The sequence below is a fragment of the Tenebrio molitor genome, chromosome 1, assembly GCF_963966145.1.
Source record: "Tenebrio molitor chromosome 1, icTenMoli1.1, whole genome shotgun sequence".
NCBI lineage: Eukaryota > Metazoa > Arthropoda > Insecta > Coleoptera > Tenebrionidae > Tenebrio > Tenebrio molitor.
The window spans coordinates 27,734,916-27,761,082 of NC_091046.1; the positions used below are offsets into that span (position 1 = coordinate 27,734,916).

The 26,167-nt window shown below is 34.8% G+C and overlaps 2 long non-coding RNA genes across 4 annotated transcripts in view; one reads left to right on the forward strand and one right to left on the reverse strand.

Annotated features, from left to right (window-relative positions):
- Positions 1-26,167, reverse strand: part of LOC138132203 (uncharacterized) — a 311,521-nt gene that overhangs the window by 27,160 nt on the left and 258,194 nt on the right. The gene's annotated exons all lie outside the window — the stretch shown is intronic.
- Positions 14,391-19,425, forward strand: LOC138133901 (uncharacterized). Its single transcript, XR_011160560.1, has 3 exons — positions 14,391-17,536; positions 17,589-18,244; positions 18,532-19,425. It is a non-coding gene; the product is annotated as an uncharacterized lncRNA (long non-coding RNA).

Here is a 26,167-nt window from a genome sequence, read left to right on the forward strand (position 1 = left end):
AGCAGTAGCGGCTCGTAACAAAATCAGAAGGGGGAGCAAACTTTTTTTTACAGACAGGATAGATGTTTATAACAAAGGTGCTGTGCTACATACTTTTCCTCATCACCGTAGAGGTAGAGTGGAAAATGCGTTTTTTTACTGTGGTTTCCCCAGTAGGCCTAATCCACAATAAGAAAAATTCTTCGTAACAAGTAACTAAAAACTTGTGGAGTTAATTCTTCTCCTTTTATAAAAACTTTTACTTGAAGACATTCATTAATATAAATTTTTGTCTCAATATTTAAAAAAATTATTAAAATTCAATGTAAAAAAATATATAAGTACCAAATTCAACAATTTTATGTTCCCAGCCAATCAAATTAAGTTCGATTGAAAATGTTGTTATTAAATCATTAAAATTGTTTATTATATCTGCTTTCATAAAATTCCCTACTTCATCGTTTTGCCTTTTAGAAATTGTTTCACGCCTAAACTCTGGATCAGTTCTCTCTTTAATTGCTGGCTTTGATAGATAAGACGCTAAATTTGAAAACACGCTAGGAAATGCCGCATCTTTTAGTCTGGGGCTTTGTAAAAGCAATTGTTTACAGCTCCCATCAGGTTGCAAATGTTTATCATATAAAATCATATCATCAGAACTAAAATGTAATTGACAGACCACACTTGAAGCTGAAGTTTTTTCAAGGGATTGCTTTTAACCATGCTTGTTTGCGCTCTACATTTTTGGGAAATTTGAAAACACTTACACCGCGATTGTTCATTTGTGCATTTCTTAAAGACGAGTCGTAATTACTTTTACAGCCTGTTACACAACACCTACTAGGCATGTTTGAATAATATTTAAATTTTAAATACCTGTTACAAGTTAGAACCAACGATATTTCGTTTAACACATAAAAGTTAGGTTAGGTTTGTCTCGGTTTAACTTCCACCAAGTTGACGGCTTTAATTCCAGAAGAAAATGCACAATTTATTTCACAAACTCTATACTAAATTCCCTTCAACGTTTAAACAAGTTGGTAGCTTAAAATTTTGGAAATAAACAGAGTTTTCTGAAGTTAAAACGTTAAGATCACTGTCTACACACATGCAAATCTGCACAAACTGACTCGGTCCTAGGTCTGCGGGCATTGTTGCCAAATTTACTTGAGCACGGCTGGTTCATTTCACAGACTAAAGATCATGGAGGTAGTATTAACAGGAGGGAGCACTATTTGAAAAAAGCGGAAATGCCGCGTAAATGCGCAGTGCTATAAAGTGGTACTAAATACAGAGCGCACCATGTGCCTTTCCAGTGGCGTGGTAAAATTGGTATTTTTCGCTCTCTTTGCAATTCTTCTGAATTACAAAAAGTTCAAAAATAACAACAAAAACAATAAAACAACACCCAAAGACGAAAAAATTCATACCAAAACCACTCACACGTAAAGCTGAAAGTAAAATAACTGAAATGCCCAAATTCCCCAAATTACTCTTGTTGAGCACGCCACTGAAAAGATTCGAGCAGTGGCCAACAGTGTCATTAACGCTGGCGGCTAGTTTAAGAAGAGTCATAAAGTGGTACCAGAGAGTGGCCGACTGGTACCGCATCTAAAGCATTGACGGTATAGGGAATGCTCCCTCTTGTTAATACTACCTCCATGCTAAAGATATATATTGGGTATATAGACAGCCCACTCCTGCAAATAACAACATAAGTGGGTTTAGTTCTACCTTCCATCGCTTTTCGCGTGGTCGCTAGCGTCGCCAAGGTTCTGTAAAACCGCGCCAAATTTGATCTTTGTTTGAATGTCTGTTTTGTATGCAAATCTACAGTTTTACTCCGATTGTGATGAAATTTTGCACACTTGACCTTCAAAACAAGGGCAAAATTATTTTAAGCTGTGAGTAAAAGCTAGTATCAAAATAAAATAAAGAAAACAAAGAAATGTAGACAATAATTAGTATTGTTATAAAAACGTATTACAAATAACTACAAGATACATATACAATTAATATAAAAATATCGGTCTCGTCGGTACACATTTTAAATCGGATTCACCTCTACTTCAATCCGTCAGTTAAACGGCAATGGACAGGTCGGGACTCGGATAATGGTCAGTTGGGACTGTCTGGAGATTTGGATTGTTCATCGAAGTGTATATCACAAACCCGATAATATTTTTGCAGCCAGAATTTTAACCATCAGCTCTTCTCTGGCGATAGCAACTGCAACGCACCATTTTCTATACATTTATAACAAAGAAAATTTGCAGCTCTTATTACACATATTATTTATAGGCTCTGCCATTTCTATTGAAACACCACCTGTTGGATTTTTCCTAAAATTTAGCAATGTGTAACAGGTTCGGTTGGTTGTAAAACGGCTTTTAGTGAGAAATTTGAAATTTTGACATTTTCTAGTTCCTAAAACGTCAAAGCAAATCACTGTCAAAATAAGTATGATAAATTGATAAATCAATGATCTAACTACACATTTAGCAATTATTTATCTCGTCGACGCATCGTGCATTCTTAATATATATAATAATTTAATATAAATGTCAATAGAAATCTAAAAATTTTACGCCTGCGAGTCCTACCACTACAAATGTGAGTGAGTGGTTTTTAGCGTGGTTATCTGTCGTGGTTAGTGTTCCTGCTGGAAGGTGGAAGGAAAACTCAAGGGAAACTCAAAGAATTTTAATCAATGAACAAGGAAATTACAAAATCAAAGGATTGGCGCCAGTTTTGGAATCTTGAAGGATTTCGCCTCTCAGGTGTGATTGGATAATTCTGTAGACAGTAATATCAGATACCTATCTGGAAAAAGAAATTGGTATTATGGGGGTATATAGGCAATGTGGGATAAGATTGTAAGGATTAAAAAAAAATCAGGAGTTTGAGGAACTCATAATTGAATGAATTGGGGAAAAGTTTAAGTAAAAAAATAATTATTTTGGTTTATTTCAATGTACTTATATGTATTAAGTATTTTAATAAACTACACTTGCTGAAATGCTTTTTTTTTGAATATTTCTTATACTGAAACCACAGAGAATCGACGAAACTAACACGTAACCTCACTTTTCTGCTGTTAAAGTTAAATGAGTTATAAAAATTAATAACAAATAAAACTGCACTTAAAGTTTAGCTGAAGAGATGAAAATCAAAGTTACAATTAATTCCAATTTAGAACAATAATTTAAGGTTTAAGGTGTCCCCTCAAGGCGCATGTGCTAAGTGGCGTGTGATAAAAAGTGCGGGATTTAATTTTGATGTTATACCTAAATGTTAGCATTGTTAGCAAATGTAAATACGTTCTAAGCTGAAGACGCTGACGCTTTTTAGAATGATAGAAAAACACCTTTTTTTAACTTACGGAAAAGATTTCTGAAATTTCAACACAAATTTTTCCGACTGACCACATTGGCTGACTTAAATGCAGTTTATCATATAATTTAATAAGAGTTCTCTTCATGTCAGCACCCATAAGGACTCGTTTTTTTTCTATTTTGCTCTATTTTCGCGAAAAAACAATAAATTCTTGATAATTATTGGGTTATAATTGAATGAAAGACGCGTTGAGTCAAATATGACATGACATTCAACAAAAATCAAGATTGGCAATAATAGTCAAAAAATTACTAAACATATTTGCAGCGTTGCCAAACTGTCAATCAACAGGTGGTGTTTCAATAGAAATGGCAAAGCCTTTAGTTGTTTTATATCAATCACAACTATGATTTTAACCTCACAATTTACCAAATGTGTAACTAACATCTCACACCTCTCTCCACATCTCAAGTCCAAATATAGTAAAGGTAACTGTAATTTTTTCCGACACTAGCGCCACTGGCAACCTTTACGACGCGAGGCTAAACTAACCTCAACTTTACTTGAAATAGTGAGAGTGCACACCCCCTGGTTCATTTAACGTTGGCTACGGATACAGACAACATCTGACGGGAAGAAAATATGGAAAAGGACCTAAATTAAAAATTGGAAAGAGAATTACTAAGCAAATGCGTGTTTGTTGGAAACATTTTGTAGATGAAGATTTTATTCCACTGGTTTGGACGCACTGTCCACCTGTTTGATAGTTTCGAGGTTAGGTATGCCGCACAGCTTCCCCCGCGACGTAGCATTTGCTACTTGGGGTAGCATTTAAATAATTACATACAGTTGACGAACTTATATGCATAATTTGTTATATTCAGGTGCGATACACTGAATAAGTGAATAAGCCCATTTCTTGCGTTAAGCGTTAGCCATGACATAGCAGCGGGTATGTTGGCAATTTCTGCATAGATGTTGGCCTTCAGGTCTTGTAGGGTCCTTTGATGGTTGATATAAACGCGGTGTTTCAGAAAAAACCCACAAACAAAATTGCAAGGGGCCAAATCGGGCGAGCGGGCTCTTTATTCCAAATTGCCCGTTATTGAGGTGAGGCTCGAGTTCTTCGTCTTGTCGCACTCCTGGTTTGTCTGAACGTAGTGACCCATGTCATGTAACAATTGATTTCTGATCCGGGACAGGACCCAACATTGAAGCGATTTCGGAAGGGTTGCGATCACAGAATATCCGTTTGAATAGTAGACCTCGACGGCAAACGCAGGCTCTCCACTCTTCCAACGCATGATAGCAGCTGACAGGGATAGGGAACAAATTTTTAAAACCACGGCTTCCGAATGAGATCACTCCTAGTGACTTTAATCACTCCCGCCCCATTACGACCCCCTACAGTCTGAATAGCGCGCATTTCAAAAAAGGAAGTTAGGTTGTGGCACCCTGTACAATGCTAAAGTATGTGTTGTTGATCACCATTGATCACACTTGGTGTTAAAACTCAGCTGACGTTAAATCTCAATTAAGTTCAAACTTCAAATTGTCGATGCGCGCACAATGACATAACCTTTCAAAATGAATTTTCTTCATATTTTTTTTTTCGTTAGTTATTCGATGTTTTAATAGGTATTCTGCTAATCGGGGAGAAGACAAATCCAACAATATTGATAGGGATTGAATAAAATGGTCCGCGGAATTATAAGCGGAAATGATATTGAAAAAAGTAAATAAACATATACAGTCTCTCGTCGGCTAGACTACGCCACAGTATACCTTCTAAGCAGTAGTCGCACTCCGCAAAATATTTGTATTCAGTTGTAAGTCCGCGCTAGTTACTGCGCATAAGAGATCCAGTACCCCCGATTTAAATTCCTATCCGCAACTTGCGCGAAAGCACAACGGTTTCACAAAACATCAAAGTGCCGACGTCGAGTGCAGGGGGTGTGCACTCTCACTATTTCAAGTAAAGTTGAGATTAGTTTAGCCTCGCGTCGTAAAGGTTGCCAGTGGTAAAAATTACAGTTACCTTTACCATATTTGGACTTGAGTTGTGGGGAGAGGTGTGAGCTGTTAGTTACACATTTGGTAAATTGTGAGGTTAAAATCATAGTTGTGATATAAAACAACTAAATAATATGTGTAATAAGAGCTGCAAATTTTCTTTGTTATAAATGTATAGAAAATGGTGCGTTGCAGTTGCTATCGCCAGAGAAGAGCTGATGGTTAAAATTCTGGCTGCAAAAATATTATCGGGCTTGTGATATACACTTCGATGAACAATCCAAATCTCCAGATAGTCCCAACTGACCATTACCTATCCGAGTCCCGACCTGTCTATTGCCGTTCAACTGACGGATTGAAGTAGAGGTGAATCCGATTTAAAATGTGTACCGACGAGACCGATATTTTTATATTAATTGTATTATGTATCTTGTATTTGTAATACGGTTTTATAACAATACTAATTATTGTCTACATTTCTTTGTTTTCTTTATTTTATTTTGATACTAGCTTTTACTCGCAGCTTAAAGTAATTTTCCCCTTGTTTTGAAGGTCAAGTGTGCAAAATTTCATCACAATCGGAGTAAAACTGTAGATTTGCATACAAAACAGACATTCAAACAAAGATCAAATTTGGCGCGATTTTACAGAACCTTGGCGACGCTAGCGACCACGCAAAAAGCGATCGAAGGTAGAACTAAACCCACTTATGTTGTTATTGGCAGGAGTGGGCTGTCTATATACCCAATATATATCTTTAGTCTGTGGTCGAGTGAGACTACTGCTTAGAAGGTATACTGTGACTACGCTACTTAATACTACCAACTTAACTTCTACCAACTGTGATTTGGTAACAAACTATTGCTCGTCAAATGTTAGATGGCCGCTGAGATTCCGATGCGCAATGGTAACGGTAGGAGTGGGGACGTCACTTGTTCGAGCGTCGCAGCAGTGGAAACACTGGTATAGTCCTCCAAAATAGCTAAGAGCTCATAAAATTTTAGGGGTTTAACGAGCCATTATAAAAATGTTAACTTATGTCAAATGATTTATTACGGGATTGATAAACCGCCCAAACAACCGGCAAAACGACACGAGAGGCTAAATAACCCAGGACGATCCTTACCAATACGCATGCGTTAGTAACTTGGGTGCTTTGTTGTTACATGCTGTACTGCGTGCTGCGTGTAAGGCAAAGAACAGTAGATGAGTAGAACACAAACTAAAGATATAACTATGTTTTTAGAATATTTTAATAGGTCTATTATTGTATTCAATTTGGAATCGTTTATGGCTATCTATTAAAGCACTCGTAGTTTAATGGATCTCTAAGAAAATTTTTATCAATATTTCAGTGTATTATTGTCATTTACACCAAAAAACTTCCAATATTAATGTTCAAACTCTACTTTTTAACATATGTTGCAGATGTAGTTGCATCCGTTACCTTGAATTACCAATTACATAATACAAAATTCCCTAGAATTTGAAAATTTAATTTTTTTATTTAAAAATTTAAAAAAAATCTAAAAAATAACAAAAAATTCGCCTACAGGTCGTTTTCTAGACCTGGGATTCGTGCGCCAAATCAACCCTTATAAAACTCGTTGTCCAAACATTTCATCACAGTTTTTTTAGCAGCAACATCTAAAATCGTTTCCTCGGAAACGCATACATTTAGTAGAGTTATAGTCCATTCATTTTAAATCTTGGGTAAAGTTGTAAACTCAAAACGCCGTAAATTACGAAAGCGGCAAGTTTTCATTGTGTGGGTACTGTAAAGTAGTAATCCCTCTGTTCACATAAAATTGGTACCACGTCGTACTTTCACCATCTTATCGACGAGCAAAAGAAAGAGACCTTAAAGTATCTGCAAATAAAAAAAAATTAAAACATATTTTGCGATCAGTGACCAAAAAAATGTTAAGAGATTGTTGATTTTGTATTGGGAAATTTTGTATTTGAGAAATAAGATTACTAAATAAAGAAATAAGAGTAATTAATAAAGTATCCATTACATGTATACTTTAAAGTAAATTAATAAATAAAATAATAAAATACTTACATAAACAAATAGAAAATTAATCGTCATCTGAATCAAATTCACTAAAGTTGACTCAAGTTGCAAAAAACCATTTGCAACAGCAATTTTATGGCATTAGTCATTTGAAATTACTTTAAAACTGTACTTATATGGAAAATATTCAATCCAAACTATGATATTCTGGTCCCTTTGTGCCTTTATTTGCTTCAAAAATATGAAAAAAATGCTGTTGCAAATGACAAGTGGTTTTTTGCAACTTGAGTCAACATTAGATGATTCACCAGTATTGGCAACAAATATTCCAGCACATTAATAATAATTTGTTCAGACTGATAAGTCAAATGACCCAAACCACCTGACATATTGAGTAAAATTAAGGCACTGAATTCACTTTACACAACACAAGTTATTTTTTGAACGGTACAACTAAGACTGTAATTGTTTAGTGGCTTAGGGCCGGCCGGTCCTGTATTTTTAAAATTCGGGAAAACCCCATTATTATGTACTTTCTGTCTACGCTTGGGATGTCTTATTATTACCTGCACTCGTCGTATAGATAAGGTAAGCAGAACATATTTATAGTACCTAAAAACAGATGTTTTACCGACGAATGCAAATGTATGTTAAATAATGAGCCACCCAGAACACTCGATATTTGTCTCAAGAAAATCCGCGGATAAATTTAACTACAAGAACGCAATGCCCTCAGAAATTTAATGTTTGGGACGGTATTTTTAATAATAAAATTATTGGGCGATTTTAGTAGTAAATTTAAACACAAACATATTTCGACATTTTGATAAATGTGAATAAAAATGTTTCTAATAACTTGACCATTTAACAAATGTTAAATTTAATCAATTTCTTAATGAAGTAGGTACCTGAAATCACGCAAAAACTATTTTTCATGTTAAATTCCTATGGTCAGGTTTGGTAGTTGACACTCGGTATTGAACACAGTTTTAGATTCACTGAGTTTCGGACAAGTGTCAAAGCAGGCAAGTTTTATTACTAAACCCAAGATTTAAAATGAATGGACTATACCTTCAGGAAGGCGTGTGTGATTGGTTATCTTAAAATCGTTTTCATTTCAAAACTAATATACCTACTTCTCACGTTTGTTGTTGTAGAATCCTTGTTGGACTAAATATTAAAATTCACAGTTAACAGCTGACGCGCGAGTTATGGGACACCCTGTGTAAATGAGTTTACTACATAAAAAAGGTCTTTTATTGTATTGTTTCTTATTAGATACGAAAGTGTTGTTCTAATTTTTAAACAATAAATTTGCGATTTTTTCTAAGTCCGTGAACGTCAAATTTAAATAACGTGCAAAATTATAGGACTTGCGCACAAGTATGGAATGGCCTGGGTCATTTAGCCTCTCGTCAAAACGACCGGCCGGTGAAACAACCGTCCGTGTGCAAGAGGCGTAAAGAGCCGCAGGTAACAAGACCCTTTGCATTAGAAAGTTTTAAATAAATTGTCTTGCGGTCTTGTATCTTTACTTTGTATCTAGAATTCCTGTGATAACAGCTTTCGATTTTGTGCGTTTTCGGCGATATTGTTGATAGTTCTAGACGTTTATATTATTGCGTACTAAACCCCATAGAATTGATATGGAGCCAATTAAAGCATGGCGTAAGAAAATCAAATTTCACTCCGAGATTAGGGTCCAGCGTTATAGAATTAATAGGACACGGAACTGCAAAAATTGATTGTGTATTATGGCGCAATTGCGTAAGACACACAATTGACGTAGAAAACAGTTTTCAGTCAAGTCAGCCTTATCCCGAAATTATTATACAGCTTAATGAAGAAGACGACAGTGATGATGAATTGAACGATTTATGAGTATATGAATTTAATTAAAATTATACATTTTGCAAAACTGAAACTTGTTATTTATTAAATGGTAATAGATAGGTTGATTTAAAACTTTCTAATTCAAAGGGTCTTTTACCTGCTGCTGTTCACCTGGGCGGTTTGTCAATCCCGTAATAAATCATTTGACATAAGTTAACATTTTTATAATGGCTCGTTAAACCCATAAAATTTTATGAGCTCTTAGCTATTTTGGAGGACTATACACTCCAAACCATGGCTTTTAAAAGCACAGTGAAACATATTTATCGCGGAATCAGGCGATTCAAAATCAAAGAAATTCCTTTTCGAGAGGATTTCCCTTGCCATTCAACGTGGAAACGCTGCAAGCATTCGGGGCACTTTTCCAGATTCCGCAATATTATCGGAAATTTTTATATTAAATATAAAACAAAAATGTTATGTAATTATGTTATTAATATTTTAAATTTAAACGATTGATATGACATTATGAATTAGGTATATGGAATAATGTCTTTGATTTCGTAATACATAACAGTTTATTAAAATAATGAATAATTCTTTGGGCCTCATCTTACCGTATTCTGGGAAATTGTTTACGGCATTATGTAAAAGCGGCTGAAGCGCTGCGAATAACGAACATCTGTTTGTAATTGTAATTTAAGCGAACGGTCCAATCGACTCGTCCACCGACAAAATAGCAAGAACAGGTACTTCAATAAAATTTACAGTGCTTTATGATTTTGAAATTTAAGGAGACGTAATTATCAAAATGGACAACGTGTGTTAACAATAAGAGCAACTTTATGGGTGTCATTTTCTAAAAAGGAGAAATGTAAAAATTACAATGCCGTCGGAAATTTAGTGGGAAAGGTAGCTATTTATTATTATTTAGGTAATAAAAATTGCAGATCACAAATACATTGAAGACTCGCAATACGTCTTACAGCTACAGGATTAAAATCTCGTCGACAACGCGGAGTTAGAACAAGTCGATTTCTGTATCTGAGTGTACTTTTCAGAATTATACCCCACTTTACCGCTTTACCTTGTCGCACCTCGGTTCCACATCTTGCATCGCACTCCCTCTTCTGCGCATCCTTAGCGGCCATCTATGATTTGACGAGCAGTATAGGTGATCCCGTTTCGTCGCCGTGAGGACTATGGTATACTCCGTACGGTGATAGATTGCACGTTTTTAAATTCTAGTTCCAAAACATACAGCAGTGAAAAATACTAAACTCTCCATCTCAATTGTTTCACGTTATGTAGAAAACCATTGTATCCCTGCAGATTAATTCCCGCCAAACCGGTTTCTGTGTCTGTCTTCTGTCAAAAAACGTACAATCTACCAGAGTACGGAGTATACCACCTTTTCGATTTATTGTGGCTCTGTCTTTTCCGAACGTAACCGTGTACCCATTGTCGGTGACACTAGACACAGACAAGAGATTTTTTTGAAGATCGGGTACGCACAATACGTTTTTTTAACTTTATCGGATTTGTTACGCGTCGATTTAACTTCGTTTGTTCTGTCTCTGCACATGTGCCTTGTGGCTCCACTGTCGAGGTACCACGTTTTTCCCGAATTTGTTAACTCGGTATTACATGCAACTATCGTCATCGCGTCATTCTCGTTATTTTTGTTTTTACCGTCATTTTTCGGTTTCGACCAGCAGACACGGCTTTTGTGTCCCATTTTACCACAATTGTAGCATTTCAGATTTGGTTTTTGTGTGTCTTTTTTCGTTTTCGCCCGCCCACTTTTGGTCACTAGCGCGCTGTTTGAGTTGCATTCCTGATTGGAGGGGATGACTCTGTCAATTTGTCGCGCCTCTTCTTCGACTAACTTCAATTTTAACTTACTTTTTATCAATTTGTCTTTGGACAGGTCAATTTTAGTTTATAAAAATACATATTTTAATACAAAATAAAATTCCAAGCAGTCATTTGTTTTCTAGTTATGACGTCATCGATAGTTTTTTTAAATGGAAACCCCCTAAATTTTTTTCTTGATTCTGATAGCCCTTTTAATTGTCTAAACGCCAGTATAAAAATTTTGTTACCTTACATAAGGAAATTTTTGAGAAAAAAAATAATAAAGTTGGAAAAAATAAATTTTATAACGAACAAAAACAAGTCGAAAACTGTGTTAGTAAGTACTTAAAATTATGGAATTAAATGTTCGAATTGCCACCCCCCAACTTGTTGGCAATAAGCAAGTTTATGAAGAAATTCCCCCTGTTTTAGTTTTATCCCCGCACCCAATCAAAATTAAAATTTCTATACGTTGTGTTTCTGTTAAATGAGTCATTTTCGAAAACGTTTTGTAACACAAATAACACATACGAATGAAATTGATAGTAACATTTGACTGTTTGATTTACCTACTTGATATTTTGACTTGTTTTTGTGCGTTATAAAATTAATTTTTTTCAACTTTATTATTTTTTTTCTCAAAAATTTCCTTATGTAAGATAACAAAATTTGTATACTTTTAACAGTGTTTGTGGTGTAAATTGTTTATTTACATAAAGGTAAACACAAGATAGCAAAGGTTTGTTGTGAGACTCTTGAGGGAGTTCGAATTGATCGGATGTCAGATGATCATATGAATAATGATTAATTTGTCATTTTATCCCTTTTATAGCCTGGCTGGGGATGATGCGGCTCGCTCCGACGGCGCGCAGCTGATGATGATGGTAGGGGTCCAGCGATTAGATTCTCGCTGGCGACGGTAGCGCTCCGAAAGGATTACTACGGGGCGCTTTGGTACTACATCCGTGATTTATGCTACATACTGTCATTTAGACAATTAAAGGGGCTATCAGAATCAAGAAAAAAAATAGGGGGTTTCCATTAAAAAAAAAGTATCAATGACGTCATTACTCGAAAACAAATGACAGCTTGGAATTTTCTTTGGCACTAAAACATGTATTTTTATAAACTAAAATTCACCTGTCCAAAGATTTTTTTGAAAAAAATTTTGTTAAATTTTTAAGGAATTAATTCCATATTTTTGCCGCTCACTGTATTTATTATTTTTCTCGATTTTTTTCTGATGTAAGTGTCAACTTTTTTTACACATTCAAATGTAGAAAAAAAAGCTTTACAAGAATAGGCTAAGAAATATATAGTGTACTATTTAAAAAAAAAAGTTGACTGTCTTAACGTTGACATATGTCATCGTAGAGAAGATTTGACAACATCATCTATTGTAGTTTCACAAGCGATTTACAAATATATATGGTTTGCTATACTTTTTTCTTAAAACAAAAAAGATGTAGGGCCGCGAATACCAAACTGAATCACCCGGTATAGAGATGGAAATTATTCTGAATCATTTAAAAAAAAAATTGTTTTCCATTGGAGACTATCGACTGGTAAAAAAAATCCCTATTATGTTTGTGACTTTTTTTGCGAAAAAAAACGATCTCGAGAATAATTATGGTATTGCGAACCGTTAAAATTAATTATAGATTTATCTTTTACTTCTTAATGTGTTGGAAAAACAAAAAAAATTCTTTATGACATTAAAATTATTTCACTTTGAAAACCGTCTTATTTGTGACAGACACACCTCTACTTTAAAATTTAACACTGCAAGTTTTAAAATTCATTTGTTTTTCAGCTAATCAAATTATCACATGTAATATGTGTTAAGTAATTGTAACTTCAAAAAAACTCAGATATCTATCTTGTGGCCATATATATTGTGGAGATTGTGTAACGAGGAAATTGACTTGCAAAACAGCTGGAGCTGTACCTGACCACAGATGTCCGTGCCAAGCCTATTTTCCAACTAGATGGTTGTTCTGAAACCAAGTATCAAGTAGAGAAGCAAGTAAGAATTTTGGGTAAGAATTTTGCCAATTTCAAAAATCTTATAAACAATTGACAGTGTGGACGAGTGTTCAAGAAACTTTTTAACAGTAAATTTTATAATTAAGAATTTTTAAAATAACCGCTTTTTTCGAAAAAGTAATTTTTAATTTCCGAGATTAGACAAAAATCTAATTTTTTATTGTACCTGTATCATAATCCCTATTTTTGATACTAAAATGCGTGCGAAAATAGGCCTTTAAAACACTAAAGCTTTAAGGGTTGCTTAGGTAACAACAAATTCACCTACATTTTGAACAATGATAGACACTTATGTACAATTTACGATAGCAACGAAACAACAACAATTGACCATTGATTAATGACGCAGATTATTTCGGAAAAGGTATTTCAAAATCAACTTCATTAGTTTTTGCGCAATGACGTCATCACCAATTTTTTTTAAGAACAACCCATAGTCCCTGACATTGAATCCAGTTTACAAAATGTTTACACTCGTGTTACGTAAGGTAGCAAATTTTTTTATTAATGGTTTAGGTAGTAAGAAGGTCTATCGGAAAGAGAAGAAAGAAGTGAGAGTTGTTATTTAAAAAAATTGGTGATGTCATTGCGCAAAAACCTATGACGCTATTTAAACAAATTGCACGTCGCAGGATTGCATTTTTCGAAATAAAATCGACCTGTCCAAACGATTTTCTTAAAAACAGTACATAACGCTATCATGAATTTTATTCCGAACTTGACGAACGCACTGTGTAACTCACACGCAATGTAAGTAAATATGTACACTTCTGTTAAAAAAAAAAAGCGTACACGTATTGAGAGCTACTGTAAATGGGGATAAATTTAATTAATCGTTTCCAAGAAAACGTATTACTGAGATTATGTATGTATGTCAAATGTGTGAACACTGTTTTTTATAAATTTTTAAATTGTTAGATTGTTGAGAGTTGCCTTTTTCCATAAATTTGTGAATAAAAGTTTGAATTGTGTTTGTAGTAATTGGTAATACTTACCTAATAAATAAGGCAAAACATTTATACATATTAAAATCTCTGTAGAATACATCGATCAAATCCAGCTATCATCACGGGTTTTGTTACAGGTTTCTAAGTACCTAACAACAATTAAAAGATAGGTTTACGATATGGCAATTTAGCCAAAATTGTGCTCACCACTTGTACGCTTTTTTTCTGAATAGAAGTGTACTAACTTACTATTGCATTGACCCTTCGGAGCTTTCGTGATTTATTAATTCACTGCTTTTATTTGTACGGAAGTAATGTTGTTCGGCATTTTAACAACTTTATTTTTGCAGGTCTCTTTTCAAAAAGAACCGTCGTATAGAATCGTTGGTTATTTTTCTTCCAAGTTAATCATCATCATCATTTACGTTGTTTGAAAAAAAAATTCGCTGTTTAAAAACTTGTCAGCTTGTGCAGTTTTTAATTTTTATATAAAAACAATGAGTGACGACCTTCTTTCTTTGGATCAAATTATTGCAACTTGCAAAGAAACGAATATAGATCCGAATAATGCAGATATGCTTCCCGGAGCTTCAAATACTGGAGGTGAACAGACGAGTATAGCTGCGCCTACAGCTGTGGCAAACAATATTATGGGTGAGTTGATAAATCTGATTTATAAAAAAAAAATCCAATAAATAAGGTGCATTCTGTATCGGCCTTTATAATTTAAAGTTACGTTTAAATAAAACTTCTGCACGGTTCAATTTTTAAGTTTCCGTCAAATAACACCTAACGACAAATAATAAATTGGAACTGTAATTTCAAAATTATGATCTTCACCTATGGTTGGGTCTGCAAAATTGCAAAAAATCGAGAGATAGGCAAAACTAATTCTTTTTTATACAACTGACATTAAAAGTGACGTTTTTAGTGGAAGCTAATTTGATTAAAAATTGTTCTTTATAATTTACCGTGTTCAAAATATTTTCCTATAATTGTTTCAAAAAATTGAAATCCGTGCTTGAAGTGGGTCATTTTTTTACGTGTATTTTTTTTTGCATTGTTAGTAAGATCGAAACCATACAAAACAGTGTGTGAAATGCGATTTCACGCACACGACTATTTCTGTGTTTCACTTCACGCACTGTTTTTTATTAGTTACCTAGCAACATGGTCACTGCATTGAAACTTCCGAGTTCCTTCAAAAATTTGAATTTTTAATTTCAATTTTTTGAATCAATTATAAAAAAAATATTGTTTATATTTCGTGCGTGAAGATGTTTTTGTGCATTCAAAGGCTTATACTGCCTCGACCTTCGTCTCGGCGTAAAAGACCTTTTCATGCACAAAAAACACTCTCTTCAAGCACTTAATATAAAAATAACTATTTTAACACTAGTAAAAAAAAACTTTTAACACTAGTTATTTTTTATTTATTTATAAATGTTAATATAAACATTAGAGTTTGAGCAATGGCTAACATTAATTCCCTCGGATGTAGTCATCTTATTTCTCATCTTCACTGGAACATTATTGGAAAGGCTGCTGATATCATTGCAAGGTGATGAGACTCCCAACGTTGTAGGAGCTTGAAGAGAACTGCTGCTTTCCGAGGGTTTTTCTAAACTATAAGAATTCTCAAACAAAGACGATGAAGTTGCGCAGGTAGTAGGAAGAATATTGCATACAATTTGATTTTTATTTCCAACGTTTGATGATTTCCACCCTCCAAATCATTTTATCGTCATTAAGTTAGCTCCTGAATCTGCCAGCAGGGATGCTGCCGATCTTCGGAAGCAATGACCAGTAAATAGCTTAGGTTCTGGTAGTTTCAGAAGCTCAGCAATTTCACAAGGCATCCTACCAAATATATTTATGCCGACTGGCTGGACGGTGCATTTATTGTTGTAACATTTCAAGAAAAAGCGACGATGAGTGACATTAGGTGGGCGTAATGCAGCGTATTTACGACAATAAGTAACATAACTGCCCACAATACAAAAACTACGATTAACATTGGTTTTAGTGTCTGAAATACGAACTAATAATGAGTCTTCTAATTCTTCTATGTCGTCCACTGTCAGTTTACACAACTCTTCTCGACGTAAGCCGCCAAATAAGCCAAAAATGGTTGCAACTTTCACCATCAGGTATTTGGCATCTCGCTGCGCTCGTTTCCCAATCTACCCCACTTACAAAATAAAATCTCACTTTTAACACTTACATCATAAATAACTATTTTATGGTCTTTAAATGCCAAAATTTTCATTTTATTTTCAGTTGGTGTATGTCAAGTCAAAAACAATTTTTGTCTTTATTGTCGTCAACTTTTTTCAAAAATCGTACCACATTTGGAGCAAAAACACAAAGATGAGACAAGTAAAAATATTTCGTGTATTATCAAAACGTAAAATAAAAATCATTTACCATATTAATTAAAAGCGAAGCAGCACATACCTAATTGTGTTTAAAAATTTGGCGACAATTCAAATTACCTATGTGAATGTTTCTTCGAAATTAGTCGAGATTATGATATGATACAGTATCAAATTTGAGGACACATACATTTTTCGTTACCTTGTTTCAATATGTGCTGATTCACTTTTTGATCTAACTTAATCTCTGTGTGAATTGAAAACTGTTTCTGTCTAAGGTTCTAAAGAACGTTTGAGGATAATTGATGCAATTAGAAAAAAAGGAAATTTTTTGTATAATCAAACAAATAGTGATAAACATATGCTCGTTTGCAGACGTAAGAAAGACATGTCTAAAAAAAATTACAGCGTTTGCTCGAATTGCCAAGATTATTTTATTACGACGGCTTTAAGAAAACATTTTCGAAATTGTACTGGGAAAAAAGACAGAAAGAAAGGAATTTTAGTAATGAGTCGCAAGTTGGATATTGAGATCAATGAGAAGGCATGGGATGTGTTGCAACAGCAAGTATTGCCAGTTCTGAGACTGGATGATATTTCAGCAATAATTCGAAATTATGAATTTTTAATTAGTAATGAGAATAAAATGTGTGCAAAGTATCGATCTCCCCATCTGCATAAAATGATTCGTGCTAGGCTTAGATCACTGGGAGGATTTCTACTTGAAATACGCAAGTTACAAAATATGTGCAAAACATCTACTCATCATCATCAAATGCGAATGCATATTTCTAAAATTGAAGAGATGGCTGATTTGCAAACGGGAAAAATGACATGGACAATATTTTCGGAGGAAATCCGTTGCAAACAAGCACGCAATAAATATATGCCAGTTTTACACGAGAAATAAGAAATGTGTCTATCAAAATTGCAAGATTTTACATGTGGGTGGTACGGGTGATTTTTTTAATATCTGTCGACTTGGAACTCCTATACGGAATGGAGATTTGCTGGTTTTATCATGTGGTCATTATCTTTGCCGAACTTGTTGGGATATGCATGTAAAGAGTTGCTATGATAAACCCAGTTGCCCCACATGCAGAAAAGAATGTGTTGATGTCTCTCCAAAATCGGTGAGTTTTGCAGTTTTGTATTTTCTCAAGTTCAATTGAATTTTTTTTCCAGTCGAACCAGTAATGGATTACATCAAATTAAGATTCGTTGTGTAGACCCGTAGTTTTATCCTTTTAAGTTAATATTGCTATCGTCGTATGGTAAATTTTGGGATGTTTTCCCCCTACCATCAGTTTCAGAAACAGTTTTGGGGGGTCGGGGGTTAAAGGTTTCAGTATTTCGTTTAGCACTTGAAGAGTCGACGACTTTCAGTCTCATTGCATAGTAGTGTATGAATATTTTCTGTGCGCGTGTTAAATTTTAATTTAATTCAAAATGTTTTCGCCGAATATCCAAGTGAGGTACAGTAGAATCTGTCGTGATTTTCTGATGTCTGCGTGTACCAGACGCGATTGTAAATTTGCCCACGAATTATTGATATGCCCGATAAGTGGCCATACTGACTTGTTATGCCTCTACTTCCACTTACAAAAAGAAGAGATTAGTGGTTTAAATCCTCAAATCAGGCCATTTCCAACAAGAGTAGAAGAAGAATTTTGTCGCTAGGGTTACGCTTTTCTGGAATCTTATCCTGAAGATGTCCGTCAAAATATTTGCATAAAGCAAATGACCAACAGAAAATGTCAACCAATGGTCGAGCAAAGAAGAGGCAAACCTTGTTTGGAATATGGTTGATAAAAAAGACATCGCTAACGACTTTCAAGATCGTAAGTAACTTTAATGCTCTTCATTCGCAAAATAAAATTGCGTAAATTGGGTTCACTCGCGTTTTAAAATGGCCCACTTGTGCTAAAAGGGCCAAAAAATGAGTACAAAACATACGATTTCATTACAAAAAAAAAAAAAATGTCTTCTTTGTCCACTGCTATTTTCATTGTGCTCGTCAGTCGCTGATGACGGCGTTTGAAAGCACACAATTTATTGAACTCATTTTTTGTTAAATATCGTCCTAAATTTTTTTTACGAATTGAAACTACTAATTTTTAATCTTCAGGTAAAACTGCTTAGATTACACCAGAAAAGCAGGTCGCTCGAACTCTTTTCAAAAAGCATATTGAAGAAGGACGTCTTCCAAGTTTCAAAGAATGCCGTGATGCCGTAGAGGGATATGGAGGGAGCACTCTTCAAAAAAGTGGATACGACCGCGCTTTTCTGTAGACCTAATAAAAGGTCTCCAGATGAGCCGAGCGAAACCGAAGTTAACGCAGATATTTCATCTCTCCAGTGGCGTCCCTTTAACTTTTTTCTGGGGACAATTTTTGTAGGAATTGTAGTAAGACGACTGTAAATATTTAGTTCAAAATAAAAACAGATCAGAGTTATACAACTGAAAAAGTACAAAGACAATTCACCAACCGGTTCACGTGTAAAAAAGCAAATCCCAGTAAAATGACGGAACACCGACGCCTATGAAGCATCTGATGCCCAACGACTCTCGTCACGAAATTTCACGAAGTACTGGCGGTCATTTTAAAAGGCGTCATAAAAGGTCTCCGCACAGGTCTCGCGACGTGCCGCACCCTTTACATTGCCAGCATAGGCAGTGCTCCCTCCATATCCCTCTACGCGTGATGCACAAGAAAAATGTTCGTTTTCGACACGTAGAAATTTGGCTACTACCAAGACTCATGTTAGTAACGAAATTAAACGTCGCAAAGAGAAAATTTAACATGTAAATTACAAATATTAAAAGAATGCAGTGAAAGATAAAGTTTATCCGAGATTCGTTGTTTAGAGCCGTGGTTTTTGGTTCCGACATTGAGGTTCTATGTTTTCACTACTTTAATAATTAAGACATTTCAATGTATTATATTTCATTTATTCGTAGCTAATGTACTACATTGTTGGTATATATTTTTTAAGTTATTTAATTAAAGTCTCTATACAGGGTACATTTTTTATTTATTATCTAATCCTTCGAAAAAGTGAGTATTTAACTGTTCAGTTAGCAGGTTTTTTTTAAGGGATTAAAACATTCAAACCCCCTTCTAAAAATTTAAACAGAAAATGTGAGTCAAAAGCAGTCAATAAAAAATGCATTCTTTTATAAATACCCATTGAAAGCATCTTTTAAATGAGGGGTCATCTGATACGCTTTGGAGCCTTTAGGGGCTCGTCGAACAAAAAAACGTTGTATTCAACTCGTTCTTGTGTAATTTGGGCTTTTTTTGGCACTCGTGAACCTTTAAAACTCTCGTTTCACTCGAGTTTTAAACTGTTTTAAACTCACCGAAGGGGGAGGATTTTTTCGAAGGAAGGAACCTCCGCCGGGGCATGGATGTGTGTGTATGTCTATCAGGGGCTGACGGTAGGGTGGTGGAAGTTAGGGCGACACCCTTCCGACACCACCGCGAGGTCAGCAGGGTTCGAATCCCAGGCCGGATGGGCCATGGATGTTATGTTGTGTGCGTTTCGTGTCGTCCAGAAAAGGAGAGGAGAGGAGAGGGTAGACGTGGGTGGCCGGGGAAAGTACCCCGGAGCCCCGCCGCACCACCAAAGGAAAAAGGGAAAAAATTAGTCGACCGCAAGGTACCTGATAGGCCAATATGGTGAAAGGGGAAGGCTATATAAAAAAAAAAGAGTAGTCCAAATTATGTCGATTATTTTTCAAACTGGTTACGAATTATCAATTGTGCTTGGGAATGAATCCACGACTGCGTCAGCACGAGTGAGATTCCCAAGCACAATTGAATGAGTAAAACCAGTTTGAAAAATAGTCTACATAATTTGGACTACGAGTTGTAGGTATTCGGAGGACTATTCCATGAACCAACTTTGGCAATTTGGCAGCAAATTGGAAGAAGAAATTAACTCAGACATCGAAGAAAATGTTTCCAGCAACACAAAAAAACACGTGAGAACATTTGGTAGCTATTCTCAAGGCTGCATTCATTTGTTAAAAATTATCGCTGGGATCACTAGTGGTATTACCGATACAATTTCCACGAGTGGGAATATTCGGTCCAATTTTTTGAAACCATGGTAACAAATGTGTAAAATTGTTTTTTTTGGTCCATTTTTAACAAATGACAGGTGAATGGAATAGTCATATATTATACAACTAGAGGATTGAAAATTCTCGATTATACGAGACGTGTTGCCCGGAAACACGTCGAGTAATCGAGAATTTTCCATCCTCGAGTTGTATACGGGTAGACTATATCATGAATAAAATAAATAAATAAATAAATAAACAGGTTCCCGAAACCGACTGGGAGCATTCAGTAGCAGAGCGATTTAATGTGACGGCTAGCGCAAAAAATTTTGTAAGTTAAGGCGGCGAGCGAAAATACAAAGGTTGGTATATTCGAATATACAAAGGTTCGTATATTCGAAATCGCCCTGGTTACTACAATAACCGCTGTAGTACATGGTAACTAAAGAAAATCAAAGATTCTTATTGGTTTATAAAGTAATGAATGATATAGTAATTAAAATTAATACTAAAACTGAATAAAATGCCAATATGAGTCAGATATCTAAGGGAACTGCAGAATAATTCTGTGCAGCAATATTTATAAAAAATATTATCTATGCAGTGATTTTTTCTAGTGCTGAAGTTAACAACTAACTGTAAATTGTAACTGTTAAGTAAGTCTATTCATAAATTTGTTTTATAATATTTTTTATTTCATACTGTCTGGTAGATGTTCGATTACATTATCAATTTGAGTTCGGTAGGTGAGTTACAACAGTATCAGAGCCGGAAAGCTAGGTGTCGCTAAGCAACACCTACCGGACTGTTTTATTTTTATAAATCAAATCTGACATTGAAAAGTCAAAAATATTCAATGTAAAAAACAATAGCAACTGCCGTTGCTACAAGAAAAATGGTGATGTGATTTTTACAACATAATGTGATTTTTTCATTTTTGAAATAACTTGACCTGACCTAACCTACCGGACTTATGACGTAAATTATTATTCTTAAAATCAATATTAAAATCTCCTCCCAAGATAATATTTTCATTAGCATTTAAATCATGTAGAATCCTGTTTAACACATCAATGAAACTGACAAAATTACTTGCTGGTGGTTTGTACACATTCAGGAACACAGACTGGCTCTCACAAGGTCTTATAGCAGAAACTTACAAATTCTTGGCACAAATTGTTCAACTACTTTTTTAATTGAAACACCAGAAAATTTTTGACGCACAAGTATTAATCATCCACCATAACCATCTTGATTTCTGGAGTAGTAGGATTTTAAAACATAATTTTCAATGTTTAAAGCTTCGCACTCATTTATTAGTTAGCCAATGTTCATCCAGACAAAGAACTGTCGCAGCTGAAACAGTATCTATTAAAAATGATTGTATAAGCTAACAAACTTCTCCTGTGTAAAGAAATAGACAAAATAAAACTCTTATTCTAGTAACATTTTTAGAATATGTTATAATTTTCTAGTAATAATTTTTTTCAATTTGAAGAACTACTGTGTGAGGTCCACCGGATTTCTAAATTATAAAGGCGGCAGCTAAGGCATTTTCCTTTACAAATCTTTATTAGCTGGGAATCGCCCTCAAATGTCACATGATTTATATTGACAAATCACAACTCCGAATTGTTTGAATAGCAACCAATCATAATTTAATTAAGCGGAAATTTTTTTCGGGCGATTCTCTTCCGAATATTCCTCGGGACAGATATATATCGCCAGAAATTTTTTCTTGCAGTCCAACACTCGTGTTTGTCGCCCTCATGTAATTTTCTTGCTACAAACACTCGTGTGTGAGGACTGCTCGAAAAAATTTCCGGCAATATATCTGTCCCTTGGCAGTGGCGGCTCCTCCGAGGAGGCAACGGAGGCAGTGCCTCCCCAAATAAAATTAAATAAAAAGAAAATAAAAAATATAATACTTAATTAAATATTATATTAAATCATATTATTTATGAAGATATTTGCTTATTAAAAATGTGTTACAAGAAGATTTTAGCGGTTAGCATTTGTTGCTTTTGTCGGCCGGAGGCAGAGTTTAATTTAGCGCAGCATTGTTCGCTGCGCCTGACTAGCATCGACGCTCTCGGAATAAATCGTTTTGTGCCCGAGAAATGACTTCGGCCGGAGGCTTGCCTTGTTTACAGACGTCACAATTCATGTACATATGACCATCGCGGGAACGAACGCTATTGGGTCTCGAACTGTAGCCTAGCTCTAACGAGTCTTGACTCTTGACCACGCACCGGTGGTCGTTTACAATTGTAGATTGTAGGTGCTCGTTTGTTTTTGTTTTGAATTTGGAGTGGTGTTATTGGTCCCTGGTCAAAAGTCCGTGTTTATTATTTATTTTTATATTGTTTAATAAAATAAAGAAAGATATGGAAATTAAAGAAATTGCGAAGATGTTATTGATTAATTATTAAATCATCCATTTAATTCATTGTCTTACGACAAATTGTAAAAAGTCAAGATCAGCCACAACCAAATTTAACCGGCCTTATATGCGTAAGTGGAAAGCCGAAACGGTAATTTAACACTACGTGGTTACGTGGTATCAGAAATGCACACGACTAGTCGGAAGTGTGAACAAAAATTTGTTGTTTTGTTGGCCTTGCATGCTATTTGCTGTTGAAACAGAAAACACGGTTTAGTCGCGTTTAAGATTTAATGATCTTAAAAATTTTGCCCTTTGTATCGAACGACACCAAAAATGAAAATACAACAAATATTATGTACAGTCGCGAGCAATAAATTTTTTCGTCAAGGTCATTCTTTGACGCAATTGAAAATGCTCAATTGTAAAACAGTCGTAAATGTCCTAACCTATCATCATGTTGTATGACATTAATTGTCATTTTGTTCTTATTTTTTTGGCATGGGCATAATCAGGCAGGGAAATTTTTTAAATTTGTGATAATCTAACCAAATTTTGAAATGACATGGACGACCAAAATTTATTGCTCGCGACAGTAGGTTCATATCTTCTACAAAAAACAAGATTGAATATTTTTACCTGATATTTTTAGTTAACAACGTACTGGTAAGCATTTTAGGACACCCGGTATAGTATATTTAAAAAAATTATTATTATGGTGTATTTATTATTACTATGTTTGTTCAAGTTTGCCTCCTCAACAATAAAACCCACGAGCCGCCACTGTCCCTTGGTATATTATATGATAATAGTTACGAACAGTGGCTCTCAAACAGTGGAAACAGAGTTTAGTCAGTTTAGTTCAGTATAATAAAAAAAGCAAATTGAAAAAAATTTCACTAAGAAAAGTTGTTCATTTAACCTAGCTGTGTATCTCAGAAAAGTTTGTCACCTTAAACACCAAACACCCTGTATTACGCCTACTCTTTTTGGATACAACTTTAGTAAAACCTTCTACATCATCTTCAGTTTGCTGTTTATCTGATTCTTTAGAAATCTTCTTCCCATGTACTGATATAACAGCAGGTAAGTTTTGGTTTTTGTTCACAGTTGACAATATACAGTGAGGGCAAAAGTAACGCCACAATTCGATAAATCATAAACTGTTGAGTTTTGAAAAAAGAACAAAAATAGGTCGATTTTTAATTTCAATTTCACGTTTACTGACGTAACGTTTTTTTATACAGGTTTTCCTTGTCGAAGTAATGACGTCATCATCTATTTTTTTAAATAGCAACCTGTATTAATTCGCCAGCATTTTGCTAGGTTTTTTATCTGTCAACATGACACTATAAAAATTTTAATCCCTTACATTTAAAAAAACTTGAGAAAAAAATTGTTGAAAATTTAAAAAATATGTTTATTATTTTTTTAATTAATGATTAATTTATTAACTAGTTAGTACCAAAAGGCATTGCTATTAGGTCAGTATCATTTGGACTTGAAGAAGTAGTAATTTTTTGTTTGGGCACAAAAATCTATAAGCCTCATGACAATTATCAAGCGTTTAGTTACCTGCCTGACACAGACATTGGTGCTTCCAATGCGTCAAAGTGAAAGGCAAAGAATAGAAATTCTAATGATGCTGGGCTACGGGGATCGCATTAGAACCCAACAAAAAGTTTGTAATCGTTTTAATCAAAAATACCCTAAAAGGCCGCCTATCATTCGGTCAACTGTTAGCCGGATTGAAACAAAATTTAGGGAAACGGGAACTAAAGTAATGAACGAAGAAACAAGTCTTCAAGTACTTTTGGAAGTAGAAGAAAATCCGAATACTTCTAGTCAACAGCTTAGTGGCAATTACGATATTAGCAAATGAATAGTTTTATGATTCTTCTAAAGCGAAAAATGGCATCCTTACAAAATAAAATTGGTGCATGAGTTATCAGAAGACGATCCAGATAGAAGATCTGAGTTTTGTGACTCAATGATGAACCTATGTACTATGGATCCTGCGTTTGTTCGAAGAATAGTCTTTTTGGATGAGGCAACTTTTTGTCTTAATGGTTGGTTAATAGAGAAAACTAAAAAATATTGTCGTTATATTGTTCTATTATTATTGGGCAAGGCAAAATCCCCATTGGATGCAGAATACACAACATCCTGTGAAATTGAACGTCTGGGCAGCTATTGTTAGTGATCAGTGATCACATTATCGGGTCATACTTTCTTGAAGCACGGAGAATTTCTTCAAAATGTAGTTTTTCTGCGACTATCTGAGTGGTTTCCAAATAACGCTAATCCTAACTTAATTAACGAAAATATTTGTTTCCAACAAGGCCGTGCTCTTCCACATTATGCGGTCGATGTTAGAACCTACCTACAAAATCATTTGCCCAATAGGTGGATTGGTACGCGAGGACCTATGGAGTGGCCAGCCCGATCTCCTGATTTGACGCCACTTGATTACTTCCTATGGGGATAACTAAAGAATAAAGTACATCATAAATAATCGACCACAGAACTTGGAAGAGTTAAAAGAACGAATCAGACAAGAAACCAGCCTAATCACTCGCAAAGTTCTTCATAACGTGCAACAGCAGTTTTTATGTCGCCTTGCATGGGATAATTTAAATTTTACAGTTAATAATTGTTACTTGCTAGTTAATAAAGAAAATAATTTTAAACAATTTTTTTCTCAAGTTTTTTTAAATGTAAGGGGTCAAATTTTTTATAGTTACTGTCATGTTGACAATTAAAAGACCAATCAAAATTCTGACGAATAATATAGGTTGCTATTTAAAAAAAAATATGATGACTTCATTACTTTGACAAGGTGTTCCTTGTCAAAGTAATGACGTCATCATAATTAAAAAAAAAACGGCAATAAACGTAAAATTAATTAAAAATCGACCTGTTAGTCGAGGTATCTTTCAACCTCTGCCAACGTGCAGTGGGGTGATATATCGGATGTGTCAAGAAGGACGGACAGGCGTTTTAGTAGCATAGTAGGCATAGCATAACATAGACCCCGATTTTGTAGCAAAAAATGTTCTGCAGCTTAAAGTTAAAGAAAAAACTCCCAGAAAGTGAAAATGAAAATGGCAGCAATGCAATAGGTAACTAAAAACTACCGTATGTAGTTGTCTTGTTATGGTTACTTGTTTTTTTCTCTCAATTGTCTAATAACATTCACACTGGAATGCCTTCCGTTAGCAAAACGCATGGTGTATGTCTTTGCAGCTAAATGCCGCGTTATTTTCTGCAACACCAAGAGCTATAGTATATTTCAAACCAAGGTAAGAAAGT